This window comes from Panthera onca, chromosome A1 (assembly GCF_046562875.1).
Source record: "Panthera onca isolate mPanOnc1 chromosome A1, mPanOnc1 haplotype 2, whole genome shotgun sequence".
Taxonomy (NCBI): domain Eukaryota; kingdom Metazoa; phylum Chordata; class Mammalia; order Carnivora; family Felidae; genus Panthera; species Panthera onca.
In genome coordinates, this window is record NC_138339.1 from 100651649 (window position 1) to 100670731 (window position 19083).

A 19083-nucleotide genomic window follows, 5' to 3' on the forward strand; every position below is an offset into this window, starting at 1 on the left:
GGCCTGTTGTTGCAGGTGGGGAGGTGACAGGAGAGAGTGACCAGACCTCAAGCTGTAAATAGTCAAGACCTTGAGGAAGTCCTGACTGTGGCAAGGAAACATGCCTGTCTGTGGTGGTCATCCGCCTAGAGGGGGAAGTGGGTGCTCCAGCTGAAAAATGGCCTCATCTGTCTTGAGCAAGCCTACTGTTTTGAGGCACTCACAGCTGGTTTTTTATTAAAAAAAAAAAAATTCCCTCTTTTGACCTCTCAAGACGAGTAGGATCGTGAAGGGTATTTTCATTAGTTTGTGATGTGTCTGCTTTGCCTCTGCAGAGGCAAGATGTCATATCTGTCATGTCTGTTCAGGGTTTTACAGTCTCTTATTAATTACTCTTTACAGACCCCAGGAGAGAACTGGCATCTGTAAGCATGAACTGGGAAACACATGTTTATTTAGCTCACCTGAGTGCACAAGGGGTTCTTTGCTTCTGACATTCTTTCCTTTGCTTTGTGGGGAGGTGGCTGTTTTTCCCAAATATGTTTTGGTGGCCCACTCACGCTTAATGGTATCATGGAGATCGCTCACTTTGACCACGATCCCTGTTGGGATGAGCACGGGGTGTTGTATGGAAACCAGTTTGACAATAAATTTCATATTAAGAAAAAAAAAAGAAATACAATTCCTACCACAACCTGGAATGACTTCTCTGTGCATGTTCGTCTGACAGTGTCTGCTTCGTTTTATTAAAAACAAAATGCCGGTCATAACTACTAAATTGATTTCATGACTTACTAAGGAGTTACAATCTGCAGCTTAATAAACCTTGGGCTATCATAACTAAATTAAAAACAAAAACAAAACCAAGTGGTACCTGTGAATTACAATATGCTTCTACTACTAAAAGCAATGGTGTCCATCTACATTTGTTGGTGTTAAAAATTACTCATGCCATCTGAATGCCCCCTTGTGATTCCTTGGTATTCACATCCTTAACTACTCCCTTCCTCTTGAATACAGACGAGGCCTGGCAACTTGTTGCTAATGAATAAAATGTAGTAAAAGTGACGGGATGCCATCTTGTTATTGGTCTACACAAGACTGTGACGGTCCTCTTGCCACACTCACTCACTTGCTCGCACTCTCTTTTTGGATTTCTCACACGTTTTCTCTCATCAATTAAATCAGAGAGCCCCATGGGTCAAGGAGCTGAGGTAGCTTTTAACCAACTTTATATCATCCTCCAGTTGAGACTTCGGACCACATGCCTATCAATACCTTGATTATAGTCTTGTGTGAGACCCCCAAACCAGAGAATCCAGCTATAAACCACACCTGGATTTCTGGCCTACGGGAACTGTGAGAAAATAAATCGTTGCTTTAAACAACTAAACTCTGAGGACCGTTTGTAATGCAGCAATAGATAAATAATACACGATCTCTTAGTGAAACACAAAATTGGGGTTTGCACTCTTGGCTTTGAGACAGTGCCCCCTTGCCTTCATATACACAATAAAAAATACATTTGGCTATCTCTCTTTGCTTGGATATGTGGCGCTAACCCAGTTATTGACAAAGAAGCTTTTGAAACTTGCTTCTGGAAGTCAGTGACTAAAGATTCCTTCAGCACAAAGAAGATGGAAAACTTCAGTTACCTATAATTTTAGTGTGAGACACTATTTTATTGCAGGAGCACTCCCGTTGAGAGTATGTGGAGAAAGACAATGTTAAGTTACTTGATTCGAAAAATACCATGCAGAACCAGGCAGAATTAAGACATTTATGAATAAGACAACTGCCCAGAGTTGTGTTTATATATTTTCCCAGGGCTACAGGGTTCAGTCCTTGGACACCTGCGTTCACTACCTGAGTGTTCTCAGCTAGTCTCATGGGTATAAAGATCATCCAAGTGCTGATAAAAACCTAAAAATATGTTTCAAGTCTGGACTTCTTCCTTCAATTCCAGATTTGTCTCTCCAACCACCTCCTCAACATTTCCATTTGGATGTCTAATAAGCATCTCAAACCCAACACATCAATCTTCAAATCCTCAACTCCCCTCCCCCCACTCTCTTTCCTATCTTATAAATGACATCCTTTGGTGCTCAAGCCAAAAAAATCTTGGAGTTATTCTTGACTCCTGTCTTTCTTTCTTTCACACTCCTACATCTAGTCTATTAGCTAGTCCCATTGGTTCTTCCTTTAAATGATTCAGGATCCGGCTGCTTCTCAGACCTTTGGTCCAAATCTTTAACATCCTTCCTCAGTGGTCCCCTGGCTTCTGCCTTTGCCCTCATTCAGCCCATTCTTAACACGGTATTTCAGGATCTTATTTAAAGTGAAAGTCTGATCCTCTCCCCTCTTCTTACAACATGGCAACAGCTCTATCTCACTTGGAATAAAAGCCTAAGACCTTACAAATGGCCCAGGATGCCCAGTTTATACTGCCCCTCCTTCCTCTCTGACCTCAAATGCCGCGACTCTGACCTCTCCCTTCCTCTGGTTGAGCTGGACTCTTCCTTGGGGTTTTCACGGCTGCTATGAATGCTTTTTTCTTTAGAGATCTACATAGATCATTCATTCAGTTCTTTCAGGTCTTTGCTCAGATGCTAGTGGGGTTTCCTTGATCATCTTTTTATAAATTGTAGTCACCTGTCCTCTGCTCTCAGAACTTTCTCTCTCTTCCTCAGTGTTTTTCTCCGTATCACTTCTACCTGCCACAGCATATGCTTTACAGGAAAATGCCATACACATATATTTACTGTCCATTTCCCAACACTACAACACAAGTTCCACAAGGGCAAGCATTTCTCTCCACGTCCTCAGTGCCTAGAATAGTACGTGGTTCAGACTAGACATCGCTATTCGCTGAATACGTGAATGATTCTCTTTTCTCACCAGCCTTTCTTTGCTTTTTCGTTCATATTATGGGTATTCATGTGGTGGTCCCTGAGCACCAGAAACTCAAGAGAATCCAGCACAGACTGGTCATGAAGAATAGTTATACATTTTGTCTTTAATTGCAAATCACAATTATGCAAAGCCTGATTTCCTTTCAACATGCCCTTATTTCCTTCACCTTTTACCTTATACACTGGTGATAATTTAAGCAAGTGCAGGAAATAATAACGTCTGGGGTCTCAATGGTCTGAAAGAATGAGACGGATATAGAATTCAATGGAGATCTAGTTCATGATTAACAAGGGCAGTATTTCTGCATGCAGGAGGCATGTTAGGAGTTAGTCAAAATAAGTAATAATAAACCCTTGAGAACCCTTGAGGTTTTAGGATCTCTTTTAGACTTGATCCATCTTTAGACTTTGAAAAACCTCAAGACACTCTGTCATTAGCATGTAGTGGCTGTCTTAAAATATGTATGCGCCTTTCCCCCTAGACAGGACGGTTTACGAATACTAAATTGATTAATATCAAAAGACTTGCCCAGATAATGGAAAGGAATGCTACAGAGAGAAGCCAGAAGCCATGGACACTGAAGCTCACATTCTTTTCTGAAGGCATCATGCTTTAGGGGAGGAACAAAGGCCCGCTCACTTGAATCAGAGATGGGGTGGCAATCAGAACGTTGAATTTCTTGGCATTTGTGAGTTTGAGGCTTAACCTTCTGAATACTTGAGCATAATTACATGTGGTTTCTTAAAAGAGCCTCAAACAAAGCAAATCATTTAAGGAATGTCCTAAAAGACATATCATTTAGAGGAACTATGCTTTTAGTCTCTCCAGACCTGAATATACCTTTAAAGAGATTTGCTCATGAACTGCTGGAATTTTCAATAGCGCAAAAGACAGTAACCTTGTGAACTCAAATTTCTCCTGACTCATGGTATCCAAGCTGCCCCAAAGGTTCCTTACCAACAACTCTCTTAAATTCAGAATTTCAAAGCAAAAATCAACTTTGAGACCATGTAACCAGACCTCATTTACCATGGACCCTGAAAAAAAGGTGTGTGTTGGGGGGGGCAGGTAGAAGGGAAGTGGAAGGTGCGAACACCGGGATGGTGAGCATATTTTCGGAAAGATGTTTTAATGAAAGGAGATACATAACAGAAGAGTATTGTATTTCATTAATGTAATCACTTGGAAAGGGGCTAATTTGGGTGTTTTGAAATGTCCAGGTTTTCCTTTCTGACCTGTGCCTTTTTAAATAGTATTCATATCTAACATTCCCTGAGCATGTCCTATGTGCTAGGCAAAGTGCTTTGCATGGCTTACTGTACTAATTCTATAGCAGCCCTACAAGATACAGACCATTTTCATTCCTATTTTACATGAAGAAAATGGGGGGTGGGGGGGGGAGCAAGGTGAAGTAATTTACCTGAGTTAGTTCACTTTGCACACTGTGGAGCCAGCCCATATGCCGGTCTCTCTGACCTGACTCCCACCCTGCGCAGCTGCTCGAGTCTCAACAAGCCCCATTCAGCACACCACACCCCCCCAGTCATCGGAGATAATTGCACTGAGCTACTAATGGTACTTCTATAGCTCTCTCCCTCCCAGGAGGATCTGGATGGAGCCAATTCGTTGAGGTCCCCCTGTCTGGAGATGGTTTGTGGCCCATCTCCAAGAACATTTGTTGGCCTGTGCCTTTAACCTAATGACCCAGAATGCACAGAATGGAGCGATTCTTCTGTAAATGACCAGCAGATAACTTTTGTAAGTGGAGACGGATCCCACACTTGTCAGAGACCTATATGGTTTGAGAATAATGTTTTCAAGGATGAGGCTAGATCTTTAAGGATTTGTTTTAATACTTTTCGTTCCCAAGGCACAGGTCTGTGGTTTGATATTCCTTTCCACGTCCCCAGAGGCTATTTCCTCTTCCACTGTTTGTGACCCAAAAGCATTATTGGTTGATTCTAGGGCTTAGAAGAGTAGCAGAAGACCATGTGGGTGGGGGCTGTCTGGTCTCCTGGCACAATGTCCCAAGGCATTGCCTCTGGTCCTACTTATGACCCATAGTCACCCACAGAGGGGAGATCAGTGCTTGCAAGCCTATGCATGTACGTGGAGGGTAGGCATGTGTAGGACTGGGTAGGAGAGGTGGTGGTGATGTGTATCACAGTTGTCAAATCTACATTATTTTTCAGGGAGAAAGAATTCACAGAGTGTAGGCATATACACAAATGTTATTGTGATCAGTAAGTTGATTAAATGTCACCTGCTATCTGCCAGGCACTGGGTAAAGTGGAGGGGACAACCTTGTAAGCAGAAACAGACACAGGTCCAGATTCCTGGGGTCATCTAGTCTACCGAGGGAAATAAACAGTAAAGGAAAGCTGTGATCGCAGTTTGTGCTCTGGAAGGAGACATCCTTAGTGCAATGACAGAACACAGGGACTTGAACCCGGTCAGGTTCCTGGGGAACTTAAGGCCTGAGCTGATGCCTGAACGAAGAGAAGTGAGCTAGACAAAAGGAACAGGCAGTCTTTCTAGGCCAGACTCCAAAGTCTATCAGGGCCACGTGGCTGGACCAAGTTGGGTAGGAATCTAACTCCAGGGAGGTAGGAGAAGTGGGTGGCTTTCTGCTTCTGGTGGCACCCCGTGGGCCCACACCCTTTCCAGAGCTGTTATTTACATGTGTTTTTTTTCCCCCTCCTCTCTGAAGTTGTGGCCACTCTGAGTGGTAGTCAAGAGCAGCCAACAGGAGCCCGACAATTTAGTAAAGCTAATTCCATCTCCTCCAGAAAATTAGCTACCGGAGGTTTCAAAACTGCACCCCCAGTCTTCTACGGTTTCGGATTATTCCCAAATGTCTCTTTCAACCAACTCTAAGAAATGCGTTGGCTTTAAAGTCGTGATTCCTGGACAGAAAACCTACCGAGGCAGAAGCATCAGCTGGCCCCCGTGTTCCCCTGTGAGCTCATTCTAGCCTTCAGCCCCACTGCAGATGGGACAGAGGGCAGGGGCACCCCCCCGGGAGAAGTGCAGGGCTCGGGTGGTGGTCAGCTGCTCTCCCTGTGACAGAGAGGGCTCCCAGGAGGGCTTTACACAATTCTCTGTGCTGACTCCATCTGAGTAGCTTGCCTTGACATGACAGGTGGTAAAGGCGGTCCTTACTTCAAATCTTCAATCCAGAAAAGGTAGAAAGAACCACCCCCCAGAAGCCAAAGGTGCAGGAGAAAACACAATGCCTTCCTGCGATCTACCTCAGGCGGGTTACTGCCACTCCCCGGGTGCCAGCCTTTCCACACCTCAAACAAGGCCTGAAGGACACCCTCTGTCTTCATTCACAAAACTAGAGGGGCACAAGGATGAAAGGCCCCGCTGACAAAGGCAGGGGGATTAGGGGCTTCCCCAGGAATCCTCTGAGCACTTAACAGCCAATCTGGTTTCATCTCCCAATGATGGGGCTTAAATGCAATTCAGAAGCAAAGGGTGTAATCCACAGACTTCCGCCAGTGGCTCCTCCCACACCAGAGACATTAACTGATTTTGTGTGCACTTAGATCCCACATGAAGAGGAGGGCATCTCAGAGGTGAGGCTCAGACCGCACGCTTGACAGGCGAGCCGGCTTGAGGCCATCTTTCCCCTTGTTCTCTTAGCCGGAGCGACCACCTTTCGAGCAGAGTCAGCCTCTGCAGATTTCCCGCATATAGTGGTTCCACAACGGGACTAAACGTCCCTCGCCTGGCAGCTTCAGTCTTCCTCCGCAGGGCTGGGGCCCTTCATTGCTCGAAGCTTCTCTATCCCGAGGGCAGCTGGGCTGGGGCTTCCCTCAAGGGCAGAGAAACGATCTTTCTGGGTTGCTACTTCATGACCTGAGGGGAGGATCCACTCTATTGGTTTTCAACCCAGGCTGCCCACATTAGAGTTACCTGGGGAGCGTTTAAAAGCCAGCATTGCCCAAGCCCCCGTCCGGTCCTTTTAAATCAGAATATCCAGAGATGCAGCAGGGAAAGTTATTATTTTTTTTAAATGCTCTCCAGGTGATTCTTATGTGCAGCCAGTGTGGAGAACCAACGATTTACCCTCTCCACATCCACACCCTGTGCCCTAAATCTGTTAGGACACAGGGGTTGATCTCACTCATCCGTTCTCTGGCTTCAGATGATAAAATAGGTGATAAATTTACCAATGTGAAGCCAAGCCAGCAGAGACAGAAAGGTGGGAGGGGAGACAGAGTTATGCTCCCACAGATTCACCCTCCCTTGGCCGGACCTACTTATCTGAGAATACTGCTCCCGTAGGCATTTTCTTTTATCCTGGAAATACCCAGCATTCAGAGGATGCCTTCTGACCTCATTACATTCAGGTCTCCCTGCTAATCCTTTGGAAATCAGGCTTAAAAAAAAATAAGCAGCCACCTTACTTGGACCAGCTTTCCCCCCGATGACCCACCTGGACTGGCAGGGGCTTGTCAATTCAAGGGACTGGGCAGGAACTGCTGTTTTGTGAGAGGACATCAGGCTCTCCCACAACTCATTGTGGTGACTGGCCTTGACAAGGCAGGTGGCAAAGGCGCTTCCTACTTCAAATTTTCAATCTAGATGAGGCAGAAGGAACCACCTCCCTGGCGGTCACAGACCTCCAGGCACACGTATCCCTTGGGTCACAGACTCCTTGGACCAAATAAGCTCTCCCAGGAGACATCCAGTCCAGCCCAAGGGAAGGGTGGCCTAGAGCCCCTGGAAGTCTGTGACATCTCCGGGAGCATCTCCAATCTAGTTAACATAGGGTAGCAATGAATCTTTGTTTTAAATAACATAAGAGGCACAGCGAGAAACTGATTCCATTTAGATAATGAAAAGAATCAAACTGGCTGAAACTCAGATCAAAGCTCCTTAAACTCGCTCTGTTAGACAACCACAGATAACATCAAAGACATGTTGCTTATTTTTCTTTTTGTCCTTCGTGCCCGCCATCCCCCACCCCAACCACGTTGCTGGGACAATTGTTCACAGAAGATCATATTGTATTTCAGATGGAGAAATTAGATTCCGGTTGGGCTTTGAAAGTCCCCCCCAAATCTCTTGAATGGACCTAATTTATTTGGCCACATGTTTTCAGGATGAGCTCAGGTGAAATCACGGCAAACTTCGTCCTGAATTCTGTAATCTGTGGAGCATCCGCTTCTAATAAAGCACAACATTTTCATTCCCTAGCGATGCTGGTGCCAGGTCACAGCAATTATGGGCAAACGTCAGTTTCCAAGTCCACCGCTGTTGCTTAAATTGTACGTGGTCTAAAATAACATCGAGGCGTCGGCTCTGTCCCTCCGCGTGGGGACCCACCCCGCCTCTGCTGCCTCTGAGAAGGAGGCACTGCCTGATAGGGTGTGATACTGGAAATGCTCAGCAGCTAAAACATGAGAAGAGCTGCAGTCCCTTGGGGTGCCTGGGTGGCTCAGTCGGTTGAGCGTGCTGCTCAGGTCCTGATTTGGTTTGTGAGTTCAAGCCCCGCGTCGGGCTCTGTGCTGACAGCTCGGAACCTGGAGCCTGCTTCAGATTCTGTGTCCCCCTCCCCTCTCTCTGCCCCATCCCTGATTGTGCTCTGTCTCTCTCTGTCTTTCAAAAATGAGTAAACATAAAAAAAATTTTTTTAGAAGAGCTGCAGTCCCTTTGGGCCATGGGCCAGTGCACCCACTTCTGGCAAGGGCTCTCACTCAAATCTTTTTCTGAAAGGACCATTTTATGAATTTAAGATGGACTCTGTGTTAGTTTGCTGGGGCTGCCATAACAAAGTACCACACACTGGGCGGCTTTAACAACAGAAATGTACTGTCTCACAGCTTGGGGTGGGTAGGCTTATTTGCCTCTCTCCTGCAAGAGGGCTTGTAGGTGGCCATCTTCTCCCTGAGTCTCTTCACACTGGCTCTCCTCTATGGGTGTCTGTCTCTGTGTCCAAATCTCCCCCCTTCTAAAAGCAACCGGTCATACTGGATTGGGGACAACCCTCACACCCCCATTTTAACTTGATGACCTCTGCCAAGACTCTATCAGCAAACAGGGTTTGCACCTTATCTTTTCTGGGGCTGTGGGGAGACACAATTCAACCCATGACAGATCACAGCCAAAATGGAATCCAGTTATAAAAGCTAACACTCACTGAACATTTCTGCTTTGAATTTGGCATTGCTCAGGGCTTTACACAAATTAATTGATTTAATCTGCACAACTCTATGAAGTCCATACCATTATTATCCAAATTTTAGAATTGAAGAGATTGGGTCTTGGCAAGGTTCAGTCACTTGCCCAAGGTCACATTACTAGTGAGAGCAGAGCCAGAACTCAAAAGCAGGCGGCCTGAATCCAGAGTGGATTCTCTCTACTACTATCCTACACAGCCTCGATATTTGACGTTCCTGGCAGCCAGGGAAGGCACCTCATAGACCTCCAGCTATGGGGAACTTAACGGACCAAAAGCTAGCTGCTAGCTTCAATACTCTGAAATGTATCACCATGTCTGCCATGAGGCCACACTTCCCAAAGGTGGCTCTGGCCAGTGCCTGAGCAGAGTAACCAGTTCTGGGAGTCGTGGGACTCCTGTGGCAGCTAATGTTCGGCTTGTGGACTCTTTGACAGTTGTACTCAACCTTCCTTACCCTGCAGGGCACTCTAAGATGCTTCCCCCTCCCTCCCTGCCCTAGCCTCTCTCCTGCCCTCGGACTCAGACCTGCATCCCAGTCTGATGGCAGGTGCTTCCAGCCTTCTCCACTTCCTCATTTTCTTTTTTCTTTTTTAATGTTCATTTATTTTTGAGAAAGAGAGACAGAGCGCAAGCAGGGGAGGAGCAGAGAGAGAGGGAGACACAGAATCTGAAGGAGACTCCAGGCTCTGAGCTGTCAGCACAGAGCCTGATGTGGGGCTCGAACTTATGAACTACAAGATCATGACCTGAGCCAAAGTCAGACACTTAACCGACTGAGCCACCCAGGCACCCCTCCACTTCCTCATTTTCTTGCATTTCTCCTAATAAATCCTGGCATGTTGGATCATGTCTCAATGTCTACACCATGGAGGTCCTAAACTAATATTCTATTTAATTCAAAGGTTTCAAAAAACATGTAATTCTGATTCAAATTGTTTGATTCATTAGCATTTTAAAAACTGCAGCACTAAAAAACTTCATCTTCCAGGAGGTATATGGTTCGCGATTTTTCTTTAGTGTCTGGAAAACTGATACAGCTTATGCCAGTTTTAAGGATGTTTCATTTCGTTCTTGCTCGAATATGCAGAGTTCCTAGAGCCCAGCATATAGCAGGCCCTCAGCAGAGACGATTAAAGGGGTAGAAGACCATTTTCTCTTGTGATAGTCTCTAAAATAAGCTGGTCTGGAGGAGAGAGGTAGCTTCTCTGAGGGTGGAAGGAAAGACAAAAGGCAGACCAGGTTGAGCTTGTCTGGAGGAGAGAGGTAGTTTCTCTGAGGGTGGAAGGAAAGACAAAAGGCAGACCAGGTTGATGATGAAGTCCTAGTAATGAATGTTACCTGGACACATGCCTCCTTCACGAAGGCTGAGTGCTTTCCCAATGTGTCTGGGTCTGCACTTGGAGTGATGGGGGAGGCTTTCAGGGATTCAGAAGCAGATAAGGTATGTCTTAGAGACAGGAACACTGATCACTGGGAACTTTTAGCCTGGGTGGTTACATTATTAAGACAAACCTCTAAACGCTTTCCTCTTCCAGTTGAACCATTCATCTTGGTGGTAATGCCTTCAGGCTAGGTCAGGCCTTTGGTCCAGGGCTCATCTTTTGCTAGCTAGCTGGTTAATGGCAACTTCTGCAGTCCTCGGACTGCCCTTTTGTAGGTCAACTGAATTCCAAAATGAGGGGTTAGGATGAATGATGTCTAAGGTCCTCCTCTGTGCTAATATTCTCTGAAATGACCCTCAGTGTGGCATGGGTACTGATCAGCCCAGATAAATTCCCAGGGTGTCAGGGTAGGATAGAGAATGTCTTCCAGCAGTATGCCATTTCTGTTCTTTTCTACCCCAGAAGAACCACACAGTGACCACCCCACCCCACCCGGAGTATTCCAATCACAGGCGGTGGATTTGACCAAGAGAAGAAAAGGAATATCCACCTCTTTACAAGTTCCACAGCTTTCACTCTATGCATCAGTTGTGTTCATCCAGGTGCTTAACATAATTACTATTTTTATTATTATTTTTTAAAATTGTAGTAGAAATAGCTTGATGAGAGGTATATCTGAATCTCTGAAATAATATGCCCTGTTATCACAGTCTCCTGCTGAGTCTTCTCCCATGTTTAAAAATAATGTTTACAGTGACTTTTCGGTTCATGAGACCATCTCAGAAATTAAAAAAAAAAAATTTTTTTAATGTTGTATTTATTTTTGAGACAGAGAGAGACAGAGCGCGAGCAAGGGAGGGGCAGAGAGAGAGGGAGACACAGAATCCAAAGCAGGCTCCAGGCTCCGAGCTGTCAGCACAGAGCCCGACGCGGGGTTCGAACTCAGGAACCGCGAGATCATGACCTGAGCCGAAGTCGGACGCTTAGCCGACTGAGCCACCCAGGCACCCCACCGTCTCAGAAATTTTTAAAGCAGGGCACGAAGCTGATGGAAACTGGCTCCCTTAACCAGCATGAACATATGCGGGGCAGCTTTGATGTGACTGATGGGATAGTGTTTGCTGATAGGGCCTGCTAATAATCCAGCAAGATGATGTCATTCTTGGCAGGGCTCAGAAAGAGCAGCAAGAGGCCAACAGCTCTCCTTGGCTGATACAGCCCTTTTGTAGGTTCCTTGACTTTGCTGTTGCCGAGCAGATGCGATTGGAAAGTTCTGTGGGCCCAGCTGAGCCGTCTTACCTCCCGGGGATGGGAGTTTTTGTCAAGAAACCTTGGGTCACTAGCTGGTTTACGTAAACCCTGTAGGAAGGTTTCCACTGCCTTTAAAGGACTCCCTGGAATGGAGATTTATAATAATGCTAGGAGAGAATTAACTGCTGGACAGACAGGCCTTTGCAATGGACTTGCTTCGCCCCTAGGGGTGAGATTGAAGCCGTTCTCACCCCTTGAGTCTGTCCTGGTTTGGGGTGGCCAAGGAAGAGAGGTAGGAACAGGACTCAGGGTGGGGAAGAGGCAACCTCATGGTACTTTTGACTCTAGAATTAGAAACTACTCTATGCTCTTTAATATAATGCATCTTTTAAAAAATTTCTTGGGTTTTGCCTAAGTCAAGGACACAGGGAGCCCTCGTGTTTCCAAGTGGAGAGACTAACTGGCGGTTATCCCTCAACCCAGTCTAGTCCCGGAAGTGTGTGCCACGTGGTTGGCAGACTTCTCCCCAGCTGGTCTGTCACCTCATCTGTGCCTGTGGCTCTGACTCTGACCATCAGGGCAGATGCTTGTCTTGATGTAAGAACCCCAGAGAGCCCTATCTGTGCTAGCTGGGGACGCCCTGAGAATAATTCACTTCCTTAACGAAAAGCATTCACTACAGAAATGTAGGACCTATCCCACAAGGAGCTTTGTGAAAACCGGGATACTTCACCATGATATTCCAAGTGGCTGACTTTCTTCAAAGGGGTAGTTGCCTTTACACTGGCACAAAAAAAGTGCTTTTTTTTCCTTTTTTTTACCAAATTGCCTGGAAATGCAGGCCATTTGTACAATGGCAAAAAAACATTCTATTTTAGAATCATTGCAGAACAGGGGATTTTATGTGGCTGGAGATATTCTTAGTGATTATTCTGCAAAAATTTTGCAAATACATCTATTTCTTGATTTATGGAATAGATGCTGTCTAGCAGGGCTTGGAAATAGAGCAAATGTTGGTAAAGCAGATGATATTTTCCAGTTGACTTTTATGATAATAAGAGCTCTGTTGCCATGGAAAAAATCCATCAGTATGCTGAGTTGAAAACATTTGGGAAGAAGGCTGATGGTTCTTTCCAATTCTAGAGAGAGCAACATTCATCCATTCCATAGATACTCGTGGAAAGATGACAACGTGCCCCACAGTGTATTCTAAACAACATGGTTCTTTATTTTGCACTTTGTTAATTTGTCATGTAACTCTGAGGGCACAAATGGGGCAGCTTTCCCTGTCTGCTGGAGGCAAAAGTTTGTGTCATCCTGAGCAGAGAGCAAGAGGGAGGGTCCTGGGGCAAAGCCAGTACTTGGAGAGGACAGTCACGGCAGTTAAAGAAAGTGCCTGGGAGGAGGAAGGTGACAGGCACATTTTGCTACTTTTCCTGTGGTCAAAAACGCTGCCACTTACTGCTTTCCTGAATGCCATTGTTTACAAATATTTGGATGAATCCTACTAGGCAAGGGGATAAAATCTGGATACAAACTGGGCATTTGGGTAGAAGCGTAAGTGATCTCTGCCTACGGGGCACTGAGCCCATGACACCATCCAGTCAGGAGCCAGCAGGAGAGATAAGCCTGTTGTTGGAGCAGCCCAGGCCTGGGAAACAAGTTCTGCAATCGGATCTTTAACTGCAGATGGGCACGTGAGCCATCTCCGTAGGGCTTCCTTCTCTTCCAGCAGCAGGAGGTTTGATGTTAGGGAGCGGGTGGGGGAGGGGTTCAGCCTGCCACATCCAACTCCCACCCTCTGAAACCAATGCCTTACCTATAGCTGTCCTCTTGAGTAGACATAAGGGAGGCCACAGAGGCTGAGAAGTTGAGTTCTAGCCCTAACCCTGACGCTCTTTCTTATGGCCTTGAGCAGGCTTTCTTCTTCTCTCCCTTCCACTTTGTAAGAGAAAGTTACTTAACCAAAGATTGCTAAGATCTTTCAGTGGAACACTCTACCTACACTCTAGGGCGTTCTCACCTTAGGGTCACTGATACTTATTTGCTGAAATAAGGTTGGAGGGAGAGTAATAAGGAAGGACAGGTAATTTTGGAAAAGCTGGGGTGAGAGGCCAAGAAGCAGGATGTCATATAACTTCAGCACCTCTCTGTCACAGCAGATGTTTGATTAGGTAATTTCTCTGGCCTCTCTTTCTTTAGATCCCGTTCTATTAGGGAATGAAACTGAGGAAGGAGATCCAAGCCATGCTGGGAAATGAAGTCCTCTTCCCATTTTGGCCACTAATGAAAACCTCCATCCAGGTAACATTTGTCTCCACTTACTTGCACAGCTGACTCGGGCCCGGGACCCACATATCCTTGCCAGGCCTACTTTCCTAATCTGTTACCCCCATGTTAAAGAGGAATGATCCAAGTACTCAGCAGGTTGAAATTATCTTGCCCAAGCTTACAAATGGTGCCCACTATTTTACCCCCAAACCACAATCAAACAAAAAGCAATCCAGAAGGATGGAAAGGCAAACATACTAGTGGGAAACATAATGGCACCCTCCTTAAATAGCCTTTTTGAAAACCCTTCAGCATATAAATAGTGACTAATTTAACTCCATAAAAATACATTGGCTCTGGGTCAGATCATTTGTATCTGCTTGCAGGAAGACGAATTGCACAATAGATCCGGCCAAATACTGTAGCCTAAATATTGGCCCTATTCAAACTGTTGAGCTGAATTTTTCAGAACAAAATTCATAACATTCCTCCCCCCGCTGCTTCTTTCACTGCATGTAAAGTGCCTTTTTTTTTTCTGTTTTTAAACTCCAACAGGGAACCCCTAGGGCAACCTAACCCTCCTTGACATAGGCAGTACTCTGATTTATGGGGATCATGAAAGATGATTGTACTCTATCTGAATGAAGGTCGTCACTGTGAAAACCTCACAGAGACCATAAACACACTCTGCTGCAGCTGAGCCTCCCAGCTTTTGAAAAGACCCATTCAGTGCGCTGGCAGCCTGGGCATACCTTGAAGTGGGCGAGCTTGTTTTTGCTAAGAAACTTCTATGGACTAGGGAGCTTTTCTAGGCTCTGTGTAAAGGTTCACTGTACACATTTGCTTAGTCTCTGTATGATACACATTTACAAATTCTTGGAGTTGAGCATGGGGAACTGAGCAGCCAGAGTCCTGGGGATGAAGCCACATGATGCTGTTAGCAGCCCCAGTCACTGCTGTGACTTTAATAGCTCAGCTGGAGTTGTCTGGGCTCTAAGTGGTGTATTCACACAAAAGACACCAGAGCCAGACTGGTCCGCGTCCCCAGTAGGACCATGGCTGCAGTTGTGGTGAGTAAAGTTCTGGGCAGAGACCTAACAAGTGTGGATAGACATGGGGTGTGTTTCCTTGGATGAAATATTTGGTTCTCCCTGGTGACTTCTGCCTTATGAAAGAGATGGGGAAAGAGAATCCCCCCACCCCCAGCCTTTCTTTGTCTCTCCTTCTCTCTGCTGAACTTGAAGAATGGAGGGAAAGCAGGAAAGCAAGAAAGCCGTACGGGGTAGTGGCTCGGAGCTCACACTGTGAGTCTGGCAAGGCAAGCACTGTATCCCACGTCCGCCATAGCTTAATGAGCTTTCATGGTCACGGGCAATGAACACTCCTGGCTTTCCTGGGTTAGAGCCTAGATCCAAGTTGAACAAGGGAACTTACTTATTTTTCTTACTAAACTAACAGAACTTTGGCTTTTCCAGACAGTCCAGGACAGGTGACGAAGTAAAATGGAGAAGAAAGTTCTCAGGAGAAAGATTTACATAGGGAGGGGAAGCTTAAAATTAGGATGCTTCCCTTGAGGTCTTGTTAACTGTTTGACTCTTCTTTTCCTCGGACTTTTTTCTGCATTGGAATTCTCTTCTTCATCCTCAGAATGCCAGTACACATCTACTCTTCAGAATACCCTATTGAGGGGCATCATGAGGGATGAACAACAGTAGCAGTGTCCAGATTTGGGAGAAGTGGTACCAAGGTGGGACGGCAGATACAGGAGCTAAGAATGATGCCTGGGAGCAGGAGACAGCAGGTCATGGTGTGAACTATCTCGGGACTGAAGGGGACGGGACGTCAACTCCCTTCTAGAAAGGAAAAAAGAAGGGAGGGAAGGTAGGGTGGTTTTAGGCTGCCTATACCATGTTACGTGGGCAAAGATCAAGCTGTTATAATCGAATGGGGAAGATGTCCAGAAAGCAGATACTTGGGTCAAGTATGAGCATGTAAACTGGTGATTAGGTGTCCTTAGGGCTTTTCTTCTCAGATGTTGGGCAAAGAGTATGCAATTTCCTTGAATCTCCTTAGGACTTTCTTGGGGAAGGATGAGGGCCCTGAGAAACATGTATAGCCTTGTCAGATCCTTGGGAATCGGTCAGAGTCCATTGTGAGCCACCTCTAGCTACCTCCTCTGCAGTCTCCCACACCTCAACCATCCTCAACTGTTCCTCAATCCACTGTGGCTCAACAGGATTCCATTACAAGCCAGCTGAAACCAATACCGAATCAATGTCAGCAGGATGAGTTGCATCCTAGAAATCACCATTTCTGTACCTCAGTCCAGCTCCCAAGGTTGCTTCACAACATTTTGAAGCTCCAACTATTTCCTACTTCATGTCTGTACTTCCTAAGACAAAGCATGAAGGGGATCAAAAGAGAGGTGTGGGAGGCCAAAATAATAAGCTAAGGGTAGGGAGAATTTGCTTCTGCGACTCTGTGTTATTCTGACCTCTTCACTTGGGGAGAGGAGAAAAATCCAGCACCTGGGACCTCTGGATGCCCCTCAGGTTGTATTCAGAGTCCTCCTTGGGAGGGAAGGATGCTTAGAAACTGCCAAGGCAATGGGCCATCTGCTCCCTTGTCCTCTGGTCCTCAGGGGCAGAGGACAGCAGTGGTGAGGAGAGGCTAGGTGATTCCCAAGAGCTGCCCACTTCACTCTACATTCCCATGGCCCAGATCTACTGCCAGAAAATATGGTAACCACCCAGAGAGGAAGAGCATTGCAATCACCCAGAGGGAAAATCAGGGCCAGCTGGAACAAGCAACTAGTTCTAGTCTGAATGACCATCATACAGCCCCCACCCCTCGCCATTAAGGAGTTCCAGGCTACTTGTTTGAGTTTAAATGAACAACAAGCTTATAAGCTGAAGACCCATTTAGATGTAGGCAAGCGCTGGCATTCACCTCTTCCTCCTTCTCCCTTTTTCTTTTCTTTTTTTTTAAACTAAAAAAAAAAAAAAAATAGGGCCATTCACGGGTGCAACAAAAGCAGATTATCCATATTGCTTCACTTGCCTGGTTGACACCCAAGTGGATTCTGTCAACTTACATGAGCATTTGCTCTTTTCCGAATTTTTAATAGTAATAGTGTTATGACAGGACTGTTTAATATAGAATCACCCCCTTAAAATGGCTCCAGAAAGAAGACCCCTTTCACATTTTTAAAAATAACTTGATGGAAACTTAAAAAGGACATGCCTTCCAGGGAAGCTCCAGAACAATCTGTGTGATAAGAGGATAACACCAGCAGTGCCCTTTTGCATCACCCTGTGAGCTCCTATTGCCCTGTTGATGTGCAAAATGTGTGCAATATAGTACATAAAATGGGTTGTCAGCTGGGGGTATGACAAGCTTTTTATTGTAGGCAATACATTTTATCTGTAAAGTTTGTAGGTGTAACTAAATTTCCCCCAAATGTGAAATCATCTCAAATCCTCTCACACTCAACAATTTATCTCAGCAGACTCTAGTCTTTGCCTTCAGAACAGTCCCAGTCACTGTCATCATTAGGCTGACTTTTGCAAAAGCCTTCTTGCTTCTACCCTCACCCCCCAGCCCCTGCCCCAACCTTCAGTAGATTATCCAATAGGATTCAGAATAAATTTTAGAAACAGAAATCAAACCACTTAACCCTTCTTTTCAAAACCCACTAATATCTTCCCATCTCACTTAGAATAAAAGCCAAAGTCCTTAGTTGGGCCCACAAAGCCCAGCCAAGTCTCTGACTTACCACTTACTACTCTCCCAGTCTTTGCTCTGCTCTGGCCTCACTGGCTCCCTCACTAGTCTTTAAACAAACTTATACCCCAGGACCTTTGCACTTGCCATGACACTTATTCATCAGAATGCTCTCTTCTCACAACCTGCTTCCCTAGTTCCTTATAGTCTCTGATAAAATGCTATTTGGTCATTGACATTGTTGATACCCCAATCACTCCTTATCCATGCTACCCTGCTTTACTTTCCTTTAAATTATTTATCATCACTTGACATATTGCATATGAATTTGTTCATTTGTTTATGTTTAGTCTTTCCGCGTGAGCAGGGACCTTCTTTTGTTCCCTACAGTATCCCCAGTAACTTAAATAATTACAAAACTTAAACAAAGCTTAGAACAATTCCTGGCACAGAGCTGGAGCTCACTAAATATTTACTGATTGGATGAATGAATTACTGAGTCCTAATGCTCTGTACCATCAGCTGGCAACAATGCCCAATAAGGTTGTAAGTGATGAAGGGGCTGGGAATAAAAATTAATTATCAAGATGGTCAAAGGTTTTTAGAGAATAAGCAAACGCAGGAGAAACATTTAAAAATTAAAGGCGGAGGGGGGGGGGAAGCAGAAAGTGATCCCGGTTCTCGTTCACCCATTCACTGAACCAAAGCCAGGCCAGATTTGTTCTCTTCAGTTGCTGAAATCTGGTTCTTGTCACAAACCAACCTAGACATCTATTTTGATACACATATTATATGTCTCTTGGCATGCAGAGGATTCATATCACTTACCAGATTTATTGAAATTATGAAAAGCAGTGTGAAATGCCTCCTGCCATATGGGAAAGAGGTGAAAATGCTGACATGTGGCTCTTTTCCAATTTCACAAAAGTTTAGAGTTTCAGACTTTTTTTCTCCTCCTGGGTGTGGTGGCTCTTTCTTATCAAACATCTAGTCTCTGAGTAGCCATAAAGTCCTAGCTGTGTATCTTGTGGTTTTTTTAATACTCAAAGAACCATATCCTGATGTGTATCAAAATGGCCACTTGGGCCCAGCTATTACAAGAAGAACCAAAAGGGCTTTCTTTGCCCTGTTAATTGTCTGTCGTTCGTATTTCGCTTTATTTAGCGCTGGTGAACTGGGAAGGGCCTGTGGGAAGGGACCTGGCCCATTCGGGACACACGCTGCCATGGGAACGCGCGCGTGCTGAGCCCAGGCCCAGCCCAGGCGGCAGGGGGGGCGGGGGGTGTCTGTCCCTACCACCCAGCTGTCCTGTGACCTGGGGCAGGGCAGGTCTCCATCTCTCCATGCCTCACTGTCCCCTCTGCTGCCATT